Source organism: Microtus ochrogaster, chromosome 4 (assembly GCF_000317375.1).
Source record: "Microtus ochrogaster isolate Prairie Vole_2 chromosome 4, MicOch1.0, whole genome shotgun sequence".
NCBI classification, from domain to species: domain Eukaryota; kingdom Metazoa; phylum Chordata; class Mammalia; order Rodentia; family Cricetidae; genus Microtus; species Microtus ochrogaster.
The window spans coordinates 39151538-39170570 of record NC_022011.1 but is presented as its reverse complement, the minus strand read 5'-3'; the positions used below and the strand labels follow the sequence as shown (position 1 = coordinate 39170570).

The window sequence follows — 19033 nt, the reverse complement described above, 5'->3', positions numbered from 1 at the left end:
TCGAGACCAGCCTGGTCTACAAGAGCTAGTTCCAGGACAGGCTTCAAAACCACAGAGAAACCCTGTCTCGAAAAAACCAAAAAATAAATAAATAAAATAAAAAATAAATGTTGATTTTAATCTTTGTAGGTTTGTGTATATGTGAATGCAGGTACCTGTAGAGTCCAGAAGAGAACACCGGATTCCCTGGAGTTGGTTATGGGCATTCATGACAAGGGTGTTGTTGAGAACTGAACTCTGCTCCTCTGAAAAAGCAGTGTATGCTCTTGACTGTTGGGTCATCTCTGCAACTCCTGAAGATACTCTCAGTACAAGCTTAGTACTGATTACGATATTGGAGCTGCAGTGTCTTTCATAGCTTGAACCAGACAGGCCTCTTCCTACCATTTCATTTCTGTTGTCTGTGTTTAAGCAAATCTGAACGTCGTTATCAGTACTTTCACTTATATTATTAGTGTCTGAGAAGCTCTCCTTTATTTCTTTCTATAAAACCTTCTTATCTTTCAAACTTCGGGCATCCTGTCTTCAAAGTTGTCTTTCAAGTAGAAGATTAAGTGCTTCTAGTATGTGCTTTTCTTAGCAGTGTCCTATAATCTGATTTGTCTCTTAAACTAGACTGGGAGCTTTTGTGGGAATTTTGAAGGCATTATTGTCCTTGGCATGCCACAGACAAGGCTTTCGGTGACTTTAAAAATATTTTTAAGGCAGTCTGTAGACCCAAGTAGCCCAGGCTGACCCAGAACTTTAGTTTTCTTTAGTCTTCTAACTGTTGATTCTAGGCTGTACCTCCATTGCCTAGCCTCAATGACTGTTTTTGAATAAATTGTACTATGTTGAAAGTGCCTGAATAAATGAGTATCAGAAGACTAGAGAAAGAATCATTTGCCTCTGGACCCAAGCTTTGGTTGGTACAGTCTTGTTCCTACATATTTATTAGTAAACTTTGAGTTCTATCTGAACCTAATAAAGACAAAGGTGGGAGAAGGGTGAGAGTTGGCTCAGTAGTTAAGAGCACTGACTGCTTTCACAGAGGACCCAAGTTTAATTCCCAGCACCTACATGGCATTTCACTGTATCTTCACTTCCAGGGGACCTGACATGTTCAAGGCCAGCTTGGTCTACAGAGGATAGCCAGAGCTACAGAAAGAAATTCTGTCTTGAAAAACCAAAACAACAATAATAAGTGAATAAAGTGTTAATGATTTTCCTTCTCTGTTTACAAATACCTTTTATATCCACAGAGATGCTATTATTTTAAATATAAAATGTTTTGCTTATAATTTTAAAAATATTTACTTATGGCCGAGCGGTGGTAGCACACGTCTTTAATCCCAGCACTTGGGAGGCAGAGGCAGGTGGATCAAAAGCTACAGAGAAACCCTGCCTCAAAAAAATAAAATAAAATAAAACTAGTTTCAGGACAGGCTCTGAAAACTGCAGAGAAACCCTGTCTCAACACCCCCCCCCCTTCAAAAAAAATCCAGATTCAAACTCAGGGCACGGTTCATTTCATTATTCAGTTTGTTTTTATATGGTTTGGAGTAGCATGTTTGGCTATTTCCTGTTGTGAGATATTTGTACACTGTGAAAATGTATTGTTGTGGTGATGGTGTAAGAAAAAGTATAATGGCTAGGCAGAGGTATAGGTGGGACATCCTGGCAGAGAGAAGAAGAAAGTGAAGTCACCAGCATGGGCATTGTGGAGAAATGAGGTAACAAGCCATATAATAGAAAGCAGATTAAAATAAATGAGTTAATTAACGTTATAAGATCTAGTGGGACAAATCTAAGCGTGACTGAGCTTTCATGATTAATAATAAGTCTCTATGTCATTATTGTGAGCTGGTGGCCCAAAGAAAAATACAACTACAGATACCAGAGTCCTTCAGCCAATGCAACACTTGACTAGAAACTTGTTTTCACACTGAGCAGGGCAACCTCTGTCTGGAGCCTGTGGTCAACGTTGATCCCTCTCATGTGATACATGAATTCTAGCATCTACAGCAAGATTGGATCCTTTCTTCACAAGAAGTTGCTCTTACAAGACATGGGCAGGGTTTACAGAAAAGGCACAAAGAAATGAAATACTCAGCTAATTTTACCCCCCACACACTTTTATTTTTGAGACAGGGTTTCTCTGTAGCTTTGGTGCCTGTCCTGGACCAGGCTGGCCTTGAACTCACAGAGATCCTCCTGCCTCTGCCTTCTGAGTGCTGGGCTTAAAGGTGTGCACCACCACCCCACTAATTTTACTCTTTTCAAAGAAGGTTTTTATTATTTTTTCTTATATCTATCTATCTATCTATCTATCTATCTATCTATCTATCTATCTATATATCTATATATCTATATATCTATATATCTATCTAATCTATTTATTATGTATACAGTGTTCTGTCTGTCTGTATGCCTGCAGGCCAGAAGAGGGGATCAGATCTCATTACAGATGGCTGTGATCCACCATGTGGTTGCTGGGAATTGAACTCAGGACTTCTGGAAGAGCAGCCAGTGCTTTTAATCTCTGAGCCATCTCTCTAGCTCTATTATTTTTTTTTGTTAACATTTTTATTTTTCTTGATTATAGGTACTTGGGTAAACATTGTACATTGGTTTTTTTTGTTTTGTTTTGCCATTTTTCATTTTCTGTACATTGGTGTTTCCCCTGCATGCATGTCTGCATGACAGTGTCAGACCTAGGAGTTACAGACAGTTGAGAACTGCCATTTTTGTGTTGGAAATTGAACGCAGGTCCCCTGGAAGAGCAGGCAGCACTCCTAACCATCCCTTCATTCTCCAAACATTATGCATTACTAAAAGGCCATGCAAATGAAATGTAACTGGATTGTGTTTAATTACTTTTTACCTCTAGAAATTTTGATTTTAAAGTTATGTATAATCATCACTGCTACACTTCCTTTTCAGCTGTTGGCAGGGACATAGTACTTTAACAATTAAGTGGGTGAAAGGTTGATTACTTTTTTTTTTCTTTTTTGGGTTTTTGAGACTGGACCGCTCTATTTTTTGCTCTGGCTGTCCTCGAACTCAGATCCACCTGCCCCTGCCTTCCAAGTGCTGGGATTAAAGATGTGTACCATCACACTTGGCTGGTGTTAATTTTTAAAATCTCTCCATCAGTCAGTCTTTTTATTTTATTGTTGGTGTTTGCTTTTTGAAACAAGGCTTGTCTGGAACTAATTATGTGGAGGCTGACCTCAAACTCAGGGATCTCTCTGCCTCTCTGCCTCTGCCTCTGCCTCTCTGCCTCTGCTGTGCTAGGATTATGCACCACCATTGCTGGCCCTCTATTCAGTTCAGATCTAACATTGTATGATACATACTAGTAGCTTAATATTGGTTAATTTCATAATTAATGTTTAATAAGGATCCAGAATCCTTTGCTCTGGTTATCTCCAGGAAGTTACTGAAGAGCTAAGAGAATATCGCAGGTAGATTTGCCTATTTGTGTTAGCAAAACAACCTTCTAAGATTTCCTGCTACACCATGTTATTTCCCTTACATTTCTGTGTACTTTAGGAAATCTGCCACTCTGCATGCTCTGAAAGGTCTGTTCATCAGGTCTGACAGCATCAGGGAAAGGACACCCATTACTTCTGATTACTGCAGAGTTGTTTTCAACTAGAAATGTGTCCACAGGTGCACTTGGGAATACTTTGTCCAGAATCTTTTGTATTGCTTTGACTTATAAAAGAAATTTCTTTTCCATGCCTGCAGTAGGCTTTTAATTTCTTAACCATGAACTGTATTTAGGATATGTATTTATTGTAATAACCAAGAGAAATGCATAGAAATATGTTCCAAAAGAGTCTCTAGAAAATAGAAAAATTTGTTAATTTAAGGAAAAATGTTCTTTGTCTTACTATTCTGTAACCTGAGGCACACTCAGGTCATGATTGGGCTATGTAAAGAATCCCAAGCCAGCCTTTGTTCATGATGAGACCTTGTTTAGGGAAAAGTATTCTCTATTTTTAGATCTAATAGTAGTATTAAACTCATTTTAACAATAAATTATCCTTGACATTATCATAATCTGATATCTAATAGTAGCTTACAATTGTCTTTGTCTAGTTTTAGGGATCTAACACACTTTTCTGTCCTGTAGGCATTGTGCACACATGTGGTGCACATGCATACATGCAGGCAAAACACTCATACATTAAAAAGTATATATGTATATAAGCCAGGCGGTGGTGGCGCATGCTTTTAATCCCAGCACTCAGGAGGCAGAAACAGGAGGATCTCTGTGAGTTCAAGGCCAGCCTGGTCTATAGAGTGAGTTCCAGGACAGGTTCCAAAGCTACAGAGAAACCCTGTCTCGAAAAAGAAAAAAACAAAAAGGTATATATGTATATATTTAAAATCTGATAACCTACCTTATTTTTTCAAATAAGTTTCTCATATTAATTCAGCTACCACATCTAATTTTTGTCTCTAAGATTTAATCTTCCTTGTGCAATGTTGATTGTTTTTACACTTGTGCACTTAATTTTAAACAGAATACTGGGTGCTATGAATTAGGTTGGAACACTTGTTCTTCCATTCTCTATCCAGGAAAGGTATCAGATATTGGTCTGGATTTAAAGCATTTATAAGTTAGGATAGAGTTTGGATGTCTAGAATGTTTTCCATGTGCTAGGTGTTTAATATTTCTGATTGTTGTGCCTTTAAACAGTCTTGCAAGTGACATTAATACTTGTTTATTAATGTAGACTCTGATAGAGGGGGAAGGGACTTACTCAATACCTTATAGAAGGTAGATGGTAGAGCTAGTATTCTTAGGTATGTCTACTAACCCTAAGACATATTTCTTATACTAAGGAGGTGTGATATTGGACGGCTGACAGAGAGACATCACAATCTATGAATCTTATCATATTTATTTGGTGGTAGACTTGGGCTAAAAATTTGTGGTCATGATAGAAGTCACTTATGGTGTTTTGTTATTATTTATCACCAAAGCATTGAAAGGAAGTACTCCTCATTGCATCCAGTCTCCATCATAAAACAGTTCATGTAATTGAAGGTCATAAGGCATTAGGTATTTTTTCTGTCTCATTATTCCTGTGTTATAACTTAGGTGGTTTGAATATTCTTTGAAGAAGCTCCAGTTCAGGATTTCTTAAGGTTTTCTTCCAAAGGTTTCTCTGTGTGCTTTAATCAAGTCAGGTTTCCTAGTTGTATTTCTAAAATAGCTCTTTCAAGTAGGGTGAGATGGCCCACTGGGTAAGGATGTTTGCTGCCAAGTCTGACCTCCTGAGTTCAGTCCCCAAACCTTCATGGTGGATAGGAGAACTTACTCCTACAAATTATGCTCTGACATCTGTATATATGCTCACACTCCCTCAAAATAACAAGTAAATGTAATACGATAGCTTTTATTTTACTATTGAACAGGTATTGGGTTCCCATTGGATACTGTTGATATTCCTTGACAATTTAGAGTCTTTTGTTTTTATTGGCTACAGTTTATTTATATAAGTGGGTGCACATGTACATGTGTGCAGAGGTCAGAGGCTGACAAATGGTACTTTCATCATTCACTTTTCACTTCATTTTTATGGTAAGATCTGGAACTTGTCATTTGAACCTGGGACTCACTAATTTGCTTCGGCTGAGTTGGCCAACAAAGCCAAGGGGTTTTCCTGTCACTGCTTCCTATCCGTATTTTGTAGGTGCCGAATATAGAGATCAAGTCCTTATGCTTTTAAGACTGAGCCTGCTCTTCAGCCTTCTGGCCTTTGTTTAATACCTAAGATCTGAACACATAGAAACCATGCTGGTTGTTTGAGTCAAATAGGACATGAGGTTTTCCTGGCTTGTCCAGGGATAAGTCACATCCTCCTCTTCCACAAGTCTACATCAATAAAACAAGAATATAGTTGTTCATTTATTTACTTATTTTTGTTTTTCAAAACAGGGTTTCTCTATGTAGCACTGACTATTTTGGAGCTCACTCTGTAGACCAGGCTGGCCTCGAACTCAGAGATCTGCCTGTTTCTGCCTCTCGAGTATTGGGTATTAGGACTAAAGGCGTGAACCACCATCATGCAGCTAAAACAAGAATATTAATGCCACCCTGCAAGTCTTGTTATAAGGCTCAGGAATCATAGATATCACTGACACCTTGTGACTTGGAAAAGTTGTCTAGTATTCATATATTTTCATTTTACTTAGTTGATATGAGGATAATTGCTTTTAAAGGTTCACCTTGTGTTCTGAACAGTATCTGTTCAGAAGAAGTTACATTGTAAAGATTTAAAGGGAAAATGAAGCAAATAATCACTGCTCATTTTTATGCTCAGCATCTTATTAGATGCTTTATTGTGAATTCTTTCATATTTCCTTATTTTGCAGAAGCATGAGAGACTTGAATTCATTTACCTTGTAGCATCGAGCTATAAACTTCACCCAGATCTGACTTTTGTTACTCTGTGTTTAATCTGTAGCAATGGCAATGTAAGAGAGACTACAGAATTACCTACATGTTTGGAAAGAACTTCTGTGGCTCACTTTACTTTGAGCACCACTATCCTGCCACTGTTTACTTTATATCCTTCTTTTTTCTTTTTTCTTTTTTTTTTTTGAGACAGGGTTTCTGTTTTTGTTTGTTTGTTTTTTGTTTTTTGTTTTTTCCAGACAGGGTTTCCTGTGGTTTTGGAGCCTGTCCTGGAACTAGCTCTTGTAGACCAGGCTGGTCTCGAACTCACAGAGATCCACCTGCCTCTGCCTCCCGCGTGCTGGGATTAAAGGCGTGCGCCACCACAGCCTGGCTGGGTTTCTCTGTTTAAGAGCCCTAGCTGTCCTGGAACTAGCTCTTGTAGACCAGGCTGGCCTCAAACTCACAGAGATCCGCCTGCCTCTGCATGTGCCACCACTGCCCAGCTTCTCTTTATATTCTTTTTTTTTTTTTTTAAATGTATACAACATTCTGCCTCTATGTATGCCTGCAGGCCGGAGGAGGGTGCCAGATCTCATTACAGATGCTTGTGAGCCATCATGTGGTTGCTGGGAATTTAACTCAGGACCTCTGGAAGAGCAGCCAGTGCTCTTAACCACTGAGCCATCTCTCTAGCCCCTCTTTATATTCTTAATTGTAGCTTTTACTGTAAATCAAGTAAAGAAAATGGATTTGAATCTCCTGCCTCACCATTGGTTCCAAATTTTTTTTGGTGTCTGTCAAATGTCATATCACTAACTATTTTGTCATACATGCTATTGCTATTGCATTCATGCTGTCACCTATAGATTGTGTGCATGTATCCAACTGTATGTGTAGCCGAAGACAATGTGTAAGGTGTGAGCATGGCTTAGATCAGCTTTGTCCAGTGACTTTGGCAGTGATGGAAGTAACCTTCTACCTGGGCAATCCAGTATAATAATAACCAGTAGTTACATGAGCATATTGAAAGTTTAAATTAAAATAAGGCTAGTAAGGGTAAAGAACTTTCACTTTTATGTAAATAAAAATAGACACATTGTGACTAACGGCTATTGTATTGGACAGTGCACAGATAGAGGTAGTGATTGATATATGTGGTATGAGTAGCAGTGATAGAAGTTGAAGAAGTTGCCGGGTGGTGGTCTTTTGTTCCTACTGAATGAATGGACACCAGTCTGACCTGTTGATGCTCAGGTTGCACCATAAGGCCAGAATAGAAACCATACATTCTTTCCCCTTGCTTATTAATTGAGATTGATTAATAATATTATGCCCTCTCCTTTTTAGAATTCCCATTAGTATCTTTTTTTTCCTCTCTTCTATTCTTTCCCTCTCCCTCTCTCTCTCTCTCTTTTTGTTTGTTTTATTTTTGTTTTTGTTTTTTTGAGACAGGGTTTCTCTGTGTAACCCTGGCTGTCCTGGAACTCACTCTGTAGACCAGGCTGGCCTCAAACTCAGAGATCCGCCTACCTCTGCCTCCCTAGTGCTGGTGTTAAAGGCATGTGCCACCACTGCCTAGCATCCCATTAATTTTTTTTTTCTTTTCGAGACAGAGTCTTTCTGTGTAACAGTCCTGGCTGTCCTAGAAATTGCTTTGTAGACCAGGCTGGCCTTGTACTCACTGAGATCCACTTGCCCCTGCCTCCCAAGTGCTGGGATTAAAGGCTTGCACCACCACCACCCGACTCCATTAATAGTTTTTTTTTTAAAGTTTCTAGATAAAGTAGAGACAATTTATAATTTGATAATCAACAAAAGAAAATATGATTTTGCTTATGTTTCCAAAATTAAGTGCTTGAGACTTTGATTTTAAATTTTTGGTTTGGCAAATACAATCTAAAACTTAAAAGTTTTTCTGTAAGACTAGTTTTAAACTGGTGTTCTAAGAAACCTTAGTTGAAATTCAATAATAGTCTTACATAATATCTTGGATAAAAATTAGTATATACTGTTTTGGTACATTTAATTAATTTTTGAATGGTTTTCTGAAATAAATTTAAAAGATATATTATGGTCTACTGGTGCTAATAGGTTTCATTTATAAAACCTTTCTAGAGCAGACCATGCAGCCCATCGGCAGTGGGCACTTTAGATCCTGCTGGCTGTGCTGAGGCTTTGAATAGAGTTTTTGTAGTGAGAAAAGAGAACACACGGAACTCGTGACTTTATGCACTTTAACAATACTTTTATGAGATTGGATGTGGTTAAAATGCTAGAAATAGCTCTTAAACAAGGCATCTCCCTGTTGCCCTTCTCTCTCTCTCTCTCTCTCCCTCTCTCTCTCTCATTTTAAATCTCAGGGCTGCTAGGAGTGCATGGCGCTTGTAACTTCCTGTTCTCTGAATCTGCATCTTTCCCCAGCTTTGTGTCCCACAGCCTGCAACACTGCACTAACAAATCACTATTGTCCAGTGGGGCGAATGTGGCTGGAACTGAAGAATTGCTGTCTGGTTTCTATTCAAATCCAGGTAGTGAGATATATGAATGGACTTTTCGAATCGTCATGTGAATAACGTCTGCTCGGCATGAAGGCTCAGAGCCATGCTAGGAAAGATTAACTCCTAGGCTGACCACAGCGTTCTTTGTGGTAGGAGCTGGAAACATGAGAAAGAATCATCTTTTTAATACTTAATTTTTTATTTCATAAGTAGAGTTATGTGTTTAATTATTTGGCTGGTTTTTAGTGTTTTCTGAAGTTTGGGGAAAATACCAAGTTGGTTTTTTCATTTAGAACAAGGTTATTCTACTCTGAAAAGTTTCCTTCTTAACACTTATAGTATAAAGTTACTACTTGATTACACGCAAACGTAAGAGACAGTGCTTTCCCAAGGAACTAGTCTTTTAACGTACTTTCCAGCTCATGCTGGGAAATCACCCACACCTCCTTTTTTTTAAAAATACACTCCTCTTAATACTTTGAATTTTCCGCCCCCAGCCCACACCAATACAAAGAAAATCCAACTTCACATGGAATATACAAACCAAAAAAACAAGTGGCCTTCAAATTAGGAACCCACTCGATTATTTCAGAATTGGTTACTGTTTTAAGTTATAGGTTTAAAATGGTGGTATAATTCATGATTCTCATTTATCTGTGAAGTTATTTTAAGTATCTTCTGTATACCTGGGGGAAAAAAGTCTTGATAGGATTGAAGGACCATGCTTTTACATTTCTGCTATGTCAGAGTTACTATGAGAAGGAGAGCCTTTTATGTTCTTTTTGTCTCAAACTCAGACAGCTTTGTAAGCAGTAGTGTGTAGATTACAGAGTTAGACAAAAGCAGGCGGGACTGAGAAGAGTTGGTTTTTGGAGGGGGGTGATCTTGGGGCGCTTCCTGTCACTCAACACATTCCAGATCACTAAAACATTTCCACACACCCTGCATTCCCTCTTGCCCACTCAAGTTCTTGGTATTTTCTGATTCTATGTGCTGCTGGCGTCACTTGTACTCATCTCTCAGTGACTCAGGAAAGACTGCTTTAGAGAAGACACATTCCTTTAGATTATACAAAGCATAGCTTGGAAAATGGCTGGCAGTTTCAGAATCCAGTCACGATCACACGCATGAGCACCTCACACATCCATGCCCCCTTTCCCCCTCCCACCTCTGCAGCTGGCTGACCTGTCTCACCCACTGCTGGCCTATCGAACGGCCAGGGCTGTCTGGTTTTGGCTCATGCCTTTGTCCATGTCTGGCTTAGTTCCTCTCTGTCTTTGCTGCCTCTACCCCCAACGCTCCAGGCGGCACAAGTGTTTGGCCACACGAAACTCCAGATAGAAAGGTGGTAAAAACTTCAAACTTTGCTAGATTCTACAACAGTTTATTCTTTTAAAAATTTCTTCCTTATTTAAATACTGTTTAAAGAAAAACAAATACAAAATTAATTATCTAAAGGCAAAGAATGTAAAGCAACCTTTGTGTTCCTTATAATAATTGACTTAATAACTCTGCAGCTGCGTTATGGGGAGTGTATAAAAGCTTCTGTTCTGAGAACAAAGGAGCACGTGCAGAAGTGAGACTAAAATATCCAGTGACAGTATTTCACCACATAAATTACTTAAAAGGTTTTAGTCAAGCCTCTTAACAGATGCAATTTTAAAATGGTTTTTAGCTGAAAAAAAAAATTGAAAGTGCTTACCCGGTAAAAGAACCGAAGTAGTCCTGAACTGTTACGTAAGACTTTTTACAGTTGGATCTTTGTCAAAAGGGGATGGGGGTGATGGGAGAAAGCAGCAACAACAATCAAAAAAGTTGGAACTGCTGTTGCTAGAGGACAACTTCTGTGCTTCAGATAGGATTCTTGCTGTAGAAAAGGAACTTCAGCCAGCACAGCATCCTGTCCCGGTAGAAAAATGAGTTTTGTCAGGTTTTTTTTTTTTAAAAAAAATAAAAAAAGATACTGGAGCCCAGGTTAGACAAGGTACTGAACCGCGCCAGATTTCCTGCAGCCCTGTCTGCTTAGCTTGCATTGAACTATATATGACCCAGATGATGGACAGAAGCACAGTCAGTCATGTGCACACTGGAAGAAAGCGGATTTGCTGGTCCCCGGCAGGGCAGGGGTTTGTCTTCTGATTGGGCTGTGCCGGGATCGGTGAAACGTGAAGCCCTCACCATTCAGAGGCTATAATTCAGGACTGGCAGTTTGAGTGTCTGGCTGCTTCCAGTCACTGAGAGGGACTTTGTAGGTGTTGCTTTTGTTTGATGGCATGACCCACACAGTGGTTGCTTAACACCTATATACATGTATTTAGGGAAACTAGACTTTCTAAAATAAAATAATACAGATGACTGCCAGAATCCTGGGCCATCCTTTATTGATGAATTGTGCTATACCTAAACTAATTATTTTATTTGGAAATTTATTGTGATTCTAATCAGCTTCTTATCCAGACTATTACATGGTCCTGATTTTGCAATTTGAGAATTATAAAAGTGGTGTATGAAACCAAGAGTGGTGTGGTGTGTGTGCCTGTAGCAAGTTCGGCTTTAGAAGGCAGAGGTAGTAAGGATTGTGAGTGCCATGTCAAATTTAGCTACATAGTAACATCCTATCCAGGGAGGGAAGGAAGGAGGGATGTTTTGTAAGTGTAAATGATACTTAATGAAAATTGGATGAACAGCAGAGAAGTGAATTTTTAGTTTTAGAGTGTTTGAACACATGAAGAAGCTTTATCTCTTATTGTTGTTCCTTTTTGAGACTGTCACTCTTTAGTCACATGGGGGTTTTGGAGATGGCTAGTGTGAAAGCAGAGACTCCATGGAGCTGTGGTATAGCCTTTAATCATGCAATACAACCCTCAGTTGCTCTCTTTAGGCTGGACTACAGTCCTTGATGTTTATCACCTTTCTAGGCCATTGATAAACCAGGTTGTCATAAAGTACTGTCAGTTGTAATGTTTTAGTAAAAGACAGTTGCTTTGTTTGTTAATTAAATTGAAGTTCATTTTTAAAAATTGAAGCAATAAAATTACGTTATGAGGGGCTGAGATATGGTGGCTCAGAGGTTAAGAGTAGTGGTTATCTTCCAGAGGATTCAGTTTCAATTCCCAGCATCCACATGATAGCTTACAACCGTATCTATAACTTCAGGGCATCTAATGTCCTCTTCTGGCCTTCTCAGGTGCTAGACACACAATGGTCCATGTAATGGTTGTAAAACACCCATACACATTATTTTAAAAACTGCATTTGTGAGATCTTACTTCTGAGATAAAGAATCTACTCTACATGGACCCATCATTTTTATTTTCTTAAGGAACTCCTATCTCAAATACTTTAATAAAATCTAATCCGTATTAGGATTTTTTTCATTCTGTCCATTTAATGTGTTGTGTTGTTGTTGTTGTTGATGGTGGTGGTGGTGTGTGTGTGTGTATTTGAGATCCTGGGTTTACCTAGGGGACCAGGGTATGTATGTATAAGCAACTGGCACTGTTATGTAGTTTTCATGGCTATTTTGTGGGGTATTCTGACTTTAGGGCGTAGTGAGAATGAATCACAGCCAGGTAGTCCTGAGATTGGGGTAGAAACTTTGTGCCTTCTCCTTGAAGAGCTAGAGTCTAAATTGCTGAGCCAGTGTGGGAGTGGTTGTTCTTAGACCCTGAGAACAGAAGCTGTTATATGAGAAATCTAAAGACCCAGTAGGGTTGAAGAAAATTGAGCTGCTTTTGTTTTAGTGGACTACTTCTTAAATTGTCTAGATTCAGGTATTTGGGGCTGGTTTTTACTCTTCATGAGTTAGCTTTTGGAATAAAAAATGAGATTTGGGGCAGAGATGTAATTCAGTTGGTAGAGTGCCTGCCTTGCATGCATGCAGCCCTGGGTTCAATACCCAGCCCTTTGTAAATTGGGCATAGTGCCACATGATCTGAGTACCTCTCCCTCCCAAGTGCTGGGATTAAAGGCATATGCTGCCACCGCCCACTTATTTTATCTATGTTCTTTTTCTTTTTTTTCTTTGCTTTTTTAAAAATTTGGGTTTTTTAGTGATATTTATTGAGCTCTACATTTTTCTCTGCTCCCCTCCCTGCCTCTCCCCTACCCCTTCAACCCTCCCCCAAGGTTCCCATGCTCAAAATTTACTCAGGAGATCTTGTCTTTTTCTACTTTCTACTTCCCATGTAGATTAGATCTATGTATGTCTCTCAGTGTCTAGCTTAACCCCCGAAATAACCACACAGAAATTGTATTAATTAAATTACTGCCTGGCCTATTAGCTCTAGCCTCTTATTGGCTAACTCTTGCATCTTGATTAACCCATTTCTGTCTACTCCGCCTATCTATGTCTGCCCTATCAAAAGGCCAAGGCAGTTTCTTTATTCAACCAATGAAATCAACACATAAGTCAGAAGGACCTCCTACACTATTTAATCTGTTGTAAGAGGGTGAGCAGAGGGCTGGTTTGTTTTTTTTTTGTTTTTTGTTTTTTTTTTTTGTTTTTTTTTTTCGAAACCAAAGGGTTTCTCTGTGGCTTTGGAGCCTGTCCTGGAACTAGCTCTGTAGACCAGGCTGGTCTCGAACTCACAGAGATCCGCCTGCCTCTGCCTCCCAAGTGCTGGGATTAAAGGCGTGCGCCACCATTGCCCGGCTGCTGCTGCTTTTTAAAGAGGAAGAGACCATGCCCCAGTGTTTTGGTATCTCAATGGCTATTGACTGAAGGAGAGGAAGGAGCTCCCGCAGCAAAATATGTCTTACAAGTTTATTCAGGGATTTTACAGTTGAGGCATGTAATTACTATTCATTTGAGAGTTGCTAGATAAAAACAAAATCCTTACGACCTCAAGATGTAAGGAAAGGTTTTGTTATTTGATGTCCTTTCTTGGCGCTAGGCCAAGATTCCTATTTTGTTTTTGTTTTTTTGTTTGTGTGTTTGTTTATTGTTTTTTGAAACATGATTTCTCTGTGTAGTCCTGACTGTCCTGGAGGTCCACCTGCCTCTGCCTCCTAAGTGCTGGGATTAAAGTCCACCAAACCCAGCTATGCCAGGATTCTTAATAATTTGCAAATATTTTTATACATATGCCCCTCTGGTCCTTCAAACCTTAACAGCTGTGGCTTCCTTATTTATTTTGGTTGATCCGGCATTAAAATTGGAATTAAGGTTACTCTGCTACCTCCCTTTCTAATGGCTTCTGAATCTACTGAGTCTAGTCAATGAATTTGATCATCCACCCTTTTTATTTCTGCTGTCATTTCCAAACAACCACCTTCTCCTCCCCTCTCATAAGTCATTTTCTCCTACCTAAAAACTTATTTTCACTTTATATGCCAGAAACTGTTTCTCAGCTGAGGTTGACTGGCAATATTTGGAGACAATTTTTTGACTGGAGCTAACAGTCAGAGACTGTTATTGGCCTCTAGTCTCTGTTGGCATAACTTGCTGTTATACACAGCAGTTTCATATAAAAATTAGTGTTCAGCCTGCTACACCAATAGTTTAGAACTTGAGATATCTGACTCAATCTAATGTCTAAAGTACAGTCACTGTATTTAGATGCCTGAGGTCAGCTCTTATGTTTTTCCTCTCTGTCTGTTGCTTGAAGGGACCTTGGGAGTCAGTCAGACTGTATAGTGTTCCATAGTACCTAACTCTCATTACATCCTTTTAGGTGGATTTCTCTCCCTAATTTTTTTTATAGATGATAAAGCTGAGTCTCTTTTTTTTTTTTTTTTTTTTTAAAGACAGGATCTCTATGTATCCCTTGCTGTCCTGGAACTTGCTATGTAAACCAAACTCAGGATAAAACTGAGTCTTAAAGAATTAAGTAACTGGATCAAAGCCATGCAGCTAATAGGTGACAGAGGCAAGTTCAAACATTGGTCTGTCTACCGAGAGCCTGAGCAATGGTCAGGACAGACAGCCTGACCTTTACTTTTACTGGGACTATTAACAGTGTGTCCCGCCTGATCTCATTGCAGTTCTTCTCTTTGTTTCTCTGTCTGTGGCTTATATCTTGCTGCTTCTCTGCGTATAGTCCCCAGTACAGAGTCACTTTGGTTCTCCAGCCTGAACTCAAAACCCTCTTTCCAAACTCTTTCCCACAAATCTCTTCAAAGTTTCTAAAATATGCTGCATTTTCTAATTGTTAAAATTGATTTATCTATTCTTGGAGAATTTCATGCATGTATATATTTTGAATGTCTTCCCTGCTTCAACTTCTCCAGACCTTATTATTTTTGATTATCTGTATTCCTAAGTATCCTGTAATAATATAACACATCTGAGATTTGGGGAATCATAAAGTAAAATGATCTTATTTTTATTTAAAATAAGCTGGGTTTGTAGTGCTGCCAGGGTGATTATTTAGTATATATGAAGCCTCTAGATTTGACCTGTTGTGCACTCCAAAATATTTCTTTTTTACAAGTTATTATACAAGTTATAATTACTGTAGCATTTTTGAATAAAATATATTTTAATGACTATCTTAGTTAGGGTTTTATTGCTGTGAAGACACCATGACCATGGCAATTCTTTTTGTTTTGTTTTGTTTTGTTTTTTTGAGACAGGGTTTCTGTGTTGCTTTAGAGCCTGTCCTGGAACTAGCTCTTGTAGACTAGGCTGACCTTGATCTCACAGAGATTCACCTGCCTCTTTAAAGGCATGAGCCACCACCGTCCATCTTGGGGAAAAAAACTAAACCAACCCCACATCAGACAGAACTGATTTCCAAAATATATAAAGATCTCAAGAAACTAGACATCAAAATATCAAATAATCCAATTTAAAAATGAAGTATAGATCTAGACAAACAATTCTTAACAGAAGAATCTCAAATGGCCAAAAACACTTTAGGAACTGCTCAATGTCCTTAGCCATCAGGAAAATGCAAATCAAAATGACTTTGAGATACCATAATCTTATACCAGTCAAAATGGCTAAGATCAAAAACACCAATGATAGTTTATTGCTGGAGAGGATGCAGAGTAAGGGGAGCATTCCTCCATTGCTGGTGGGAGTGCAAACTCATACAGCCTCTTTGGATGTCAGCATGGTGATCTCTTAGAAAATTGGGAATCAACTTATCTTAAGATCCAGAAATACCACTCTTGGCTTATACCCAAAGGATGCTCAATCATACTACAAGACCATTTGCTCAGTTATATTTATTCATAGCAGCATTATTTGTCATAGCCAGAAATTGGAAACAACCTAGATGCTCCTTAACCGTAGAATGGATAAAGAAAATATGATACATTAAAGAGTGAATTACTACTCAGTGGTAAAAAATGAATTTTTGCCAGTTTTTAAAAAAATTATCCCTTCTATTTTTGGCCTTGGGGCTTTTATCTTTCTCTATTCCTGTATACTTTTCTTCTTACTCTGTCTGGCTGGGTGGCTGACCCCTGAAGTCCTCAGCTTTTTATTAGACCATCAGGTGTTTTAGGCCAGCACAGTAGCACAGCTTCACAGAGTTTAACAAGTGCAACATAAAAAAAAAATAACACACCTTAAAATAGTATTTTGAGACAGGGTTTCTCCATGTAGCCCTGGCTGTTCTGGAACTCACTCTGTAGGCCAGCCTGGCCTCAAACTCCCAGAGAACTGCCTACCTCTGCCTCCCTGATAGGATTAAAGGTGTGTGCCACCACAGCTAGGCTGAGATTGGGTAGTTTTTGGAAACAAACATCTGATTTGAGAAAGATAACTGTGTTAGTCAGGGTTCTCTAGACTAATTTATAGAATGAATATATATATATACATAGGAAGAGAATTTATCAGATTAGATTTATAGATTTATTAGAATGATTTATAGGCTGCAGTCCAATTAATGTTTAGTCCACATGGCTGGATGTTTTAGCTGGTCTTCAATAGACCCTTCTTATCCAATCAAAGTCCAGATCTGAAGTGGATACACCTACTTAGATGCCAAAAAAAAAAAAAAAAACCCTCACAGGTGTGCTCTCCATGTGTGGAATCCAGTTAATTTCAAATGGAGTCAAGCTGACATCAAGAATAGTTATAAGAGGGGAATTGGTTCGCGCCATCGGGTCTGAAGAGCTGTAGTTGTTTTGAGGCTTATGGTGTTCCCCACCAAGAGGCTCTGCTTGGTGCGGTCCATGGAGGGCATTCGCTGGACCTTCTGCGGCACCTGGCTGCTGAGTTGAGCCGAATGGCTGCTGGCGGTATGGTCAGTCCAGCCCGAGGAGAAGGAGCGCATCAGCCAGTTTGTGTTTGCCCGTGACGCCAAGGCGGCCATGACCTGTCATCTGATGATAAGAAAATTAGTTGTAGAGAAATTGAATATCCCTTGGGATCATATTCGTCTGCAAAAAACTTCAAAAGGAAAGCTGGTTCTTGCAAAAGACTCTTTGAATCCCTATCCCAACTTCAACTTTAACATCTCACACCAAGGGGCCTTTTGCAGTTCTTGCTGCAGAACCCGAGTTACAAGTTGGCGTTGATGTAATGAAGACTAGGTTTCCAGGTAGTGGTTCGATTCCAGAAAGTGTACCAACAAGGAGTGGGAAACAATCATGATGTCTTAATAATGAATGGACTCAGCTGGATATGTTTTATCGGCACTGGGCACTAAAAGAAAGCTTCATAAAAGCTATTGGTCTTAGATTGGGATTTGAAATGCAGACGCTTGAATTTGGTATATCTCCATTAAACTTGGATATAGGTCGGGTTTATAAGGAAACACGTTTGTTCTTGGATGGGGAAGAAGAAAAAGAATGGGCTTTTGAGGGAAGTAAAATAGATGAGCACCATTTTGATGCAGTGACTGTTAGGAAACCTGATAGAGCTAGACAACAAATATTTCATATCAAGATGATTCTAAACCATCCCGGAAGCGGTTTACCATTCTTTTTTTTTATTTATTATGTATACAATATTCTGTCTGTGTGTATGCTTGCAGGCACCAGACCCCATTATAGATGGTTGTGAGCCACCATATGGTTGCTAGGAATTGAACTCAGGACCTTTGGAAGAGCAGGCAATGCTCTTAACCTCTGAGCCATCTCTCCAGCCCCAGTTTACCATTCTTAACTTTAATGATTTGATAGCATCTACTATTCCTTTGACACCAGAGGATCTTTCATTTTGGGACTATTTTTGCTTCCCAGAAGAAATTCTAATACGAAATTTACCAAGTCATGATAGATTCCCTGAGTAAGGGGGAAAAATGAAAATAACAATCCTCTGTGTTCATTAAAATAAAGTGCTAGATGTGGTCAGATTTTATTTATTAAAACATTTTTAAGGACCCAAAGGCTTTTTAAGAGCAGATTTCCAGTTCAGTGACTTCTTTAAATATGTTTACTTCTTCCTTTCCAGAATTGTAATTGATAGAAATGATGACAGAATCTTCCAATGATAAATGCACTTTATAGAAAGAAAACAGTAAAGTATAAACATGCTGAAAGCAAGCATTTTTAGAGAACTACTAAAACGAGTTATTGTTCCAGAAACTTTTATTGAAATGAATCTATATTAACTTTTTTTAAAGTGATAACATATGTTTTGTAGTTTCAAGAAATACTTCTGCTCTTCGTAACTATTGTTGCTGTATAAATTTAGTAGTTCTAAGATATTGTCTTCTCTGATGTCTGTCTCGCATATAGGGTGAGGTTTAAGTTGTCCTAGCGTTACAGTACTCATTTTGCCTGAGCTGCAGTAATAGAAACTGCTGTTGGAGCGTCCAGGTTTATTTAAGTTGTGACATTTGTTTTATTAGAGATGAATAACAATCCTCTCCCCCCCAAAGATTCCATCTCTTCAAATGTGTATTGACATTTTTTACCACTGTCAAGAATGAGACTATAGAAAGGAAAAGCTAAGGCTGGCTTGGGAGAATTTCATTGAGGTAACACTACTGGACTTCAGGAAGATGTACCATACTGTATTAATTTTTCTCTTAGAAGTTTTAATTTTATCATTAGTGTAAATGGAGTACAGTGAAAGCTCTGGCATTTGGAGAGACATGCTTAATTGTGTCTTGCACACAGGTTTTAGAAATGGAATGATTGATTCAAAGGATTTTGTGTGTGTGTGTGGTTTTTTGAGACAGGGTTTCTCTGTAGCTTTGGAGCCTGTCCTGGAACTAGCTCTTGTAGACCAGGCTGG

General features: G+C 38.8%; 1 protein-coding gene and 1 pseudogene across 1 annotated transcript in view; both read left to right on the top strand.

Annotated features, from left to right (window-relative positions):
- The window catches only part of Nr6a1 (nuclear receptor subfamily 6 group A member 1), a 148543-nt gene that overhangs the window by 72945 nt on the left and 56565 nt on the right, over positions 1–19033 (top strand). The gene's annotated exons all lie outside the window — the stretch shown is intronic.
- On the top strand, positions 16984–18083 carry LOC106144455 (annotated as a pseudogene).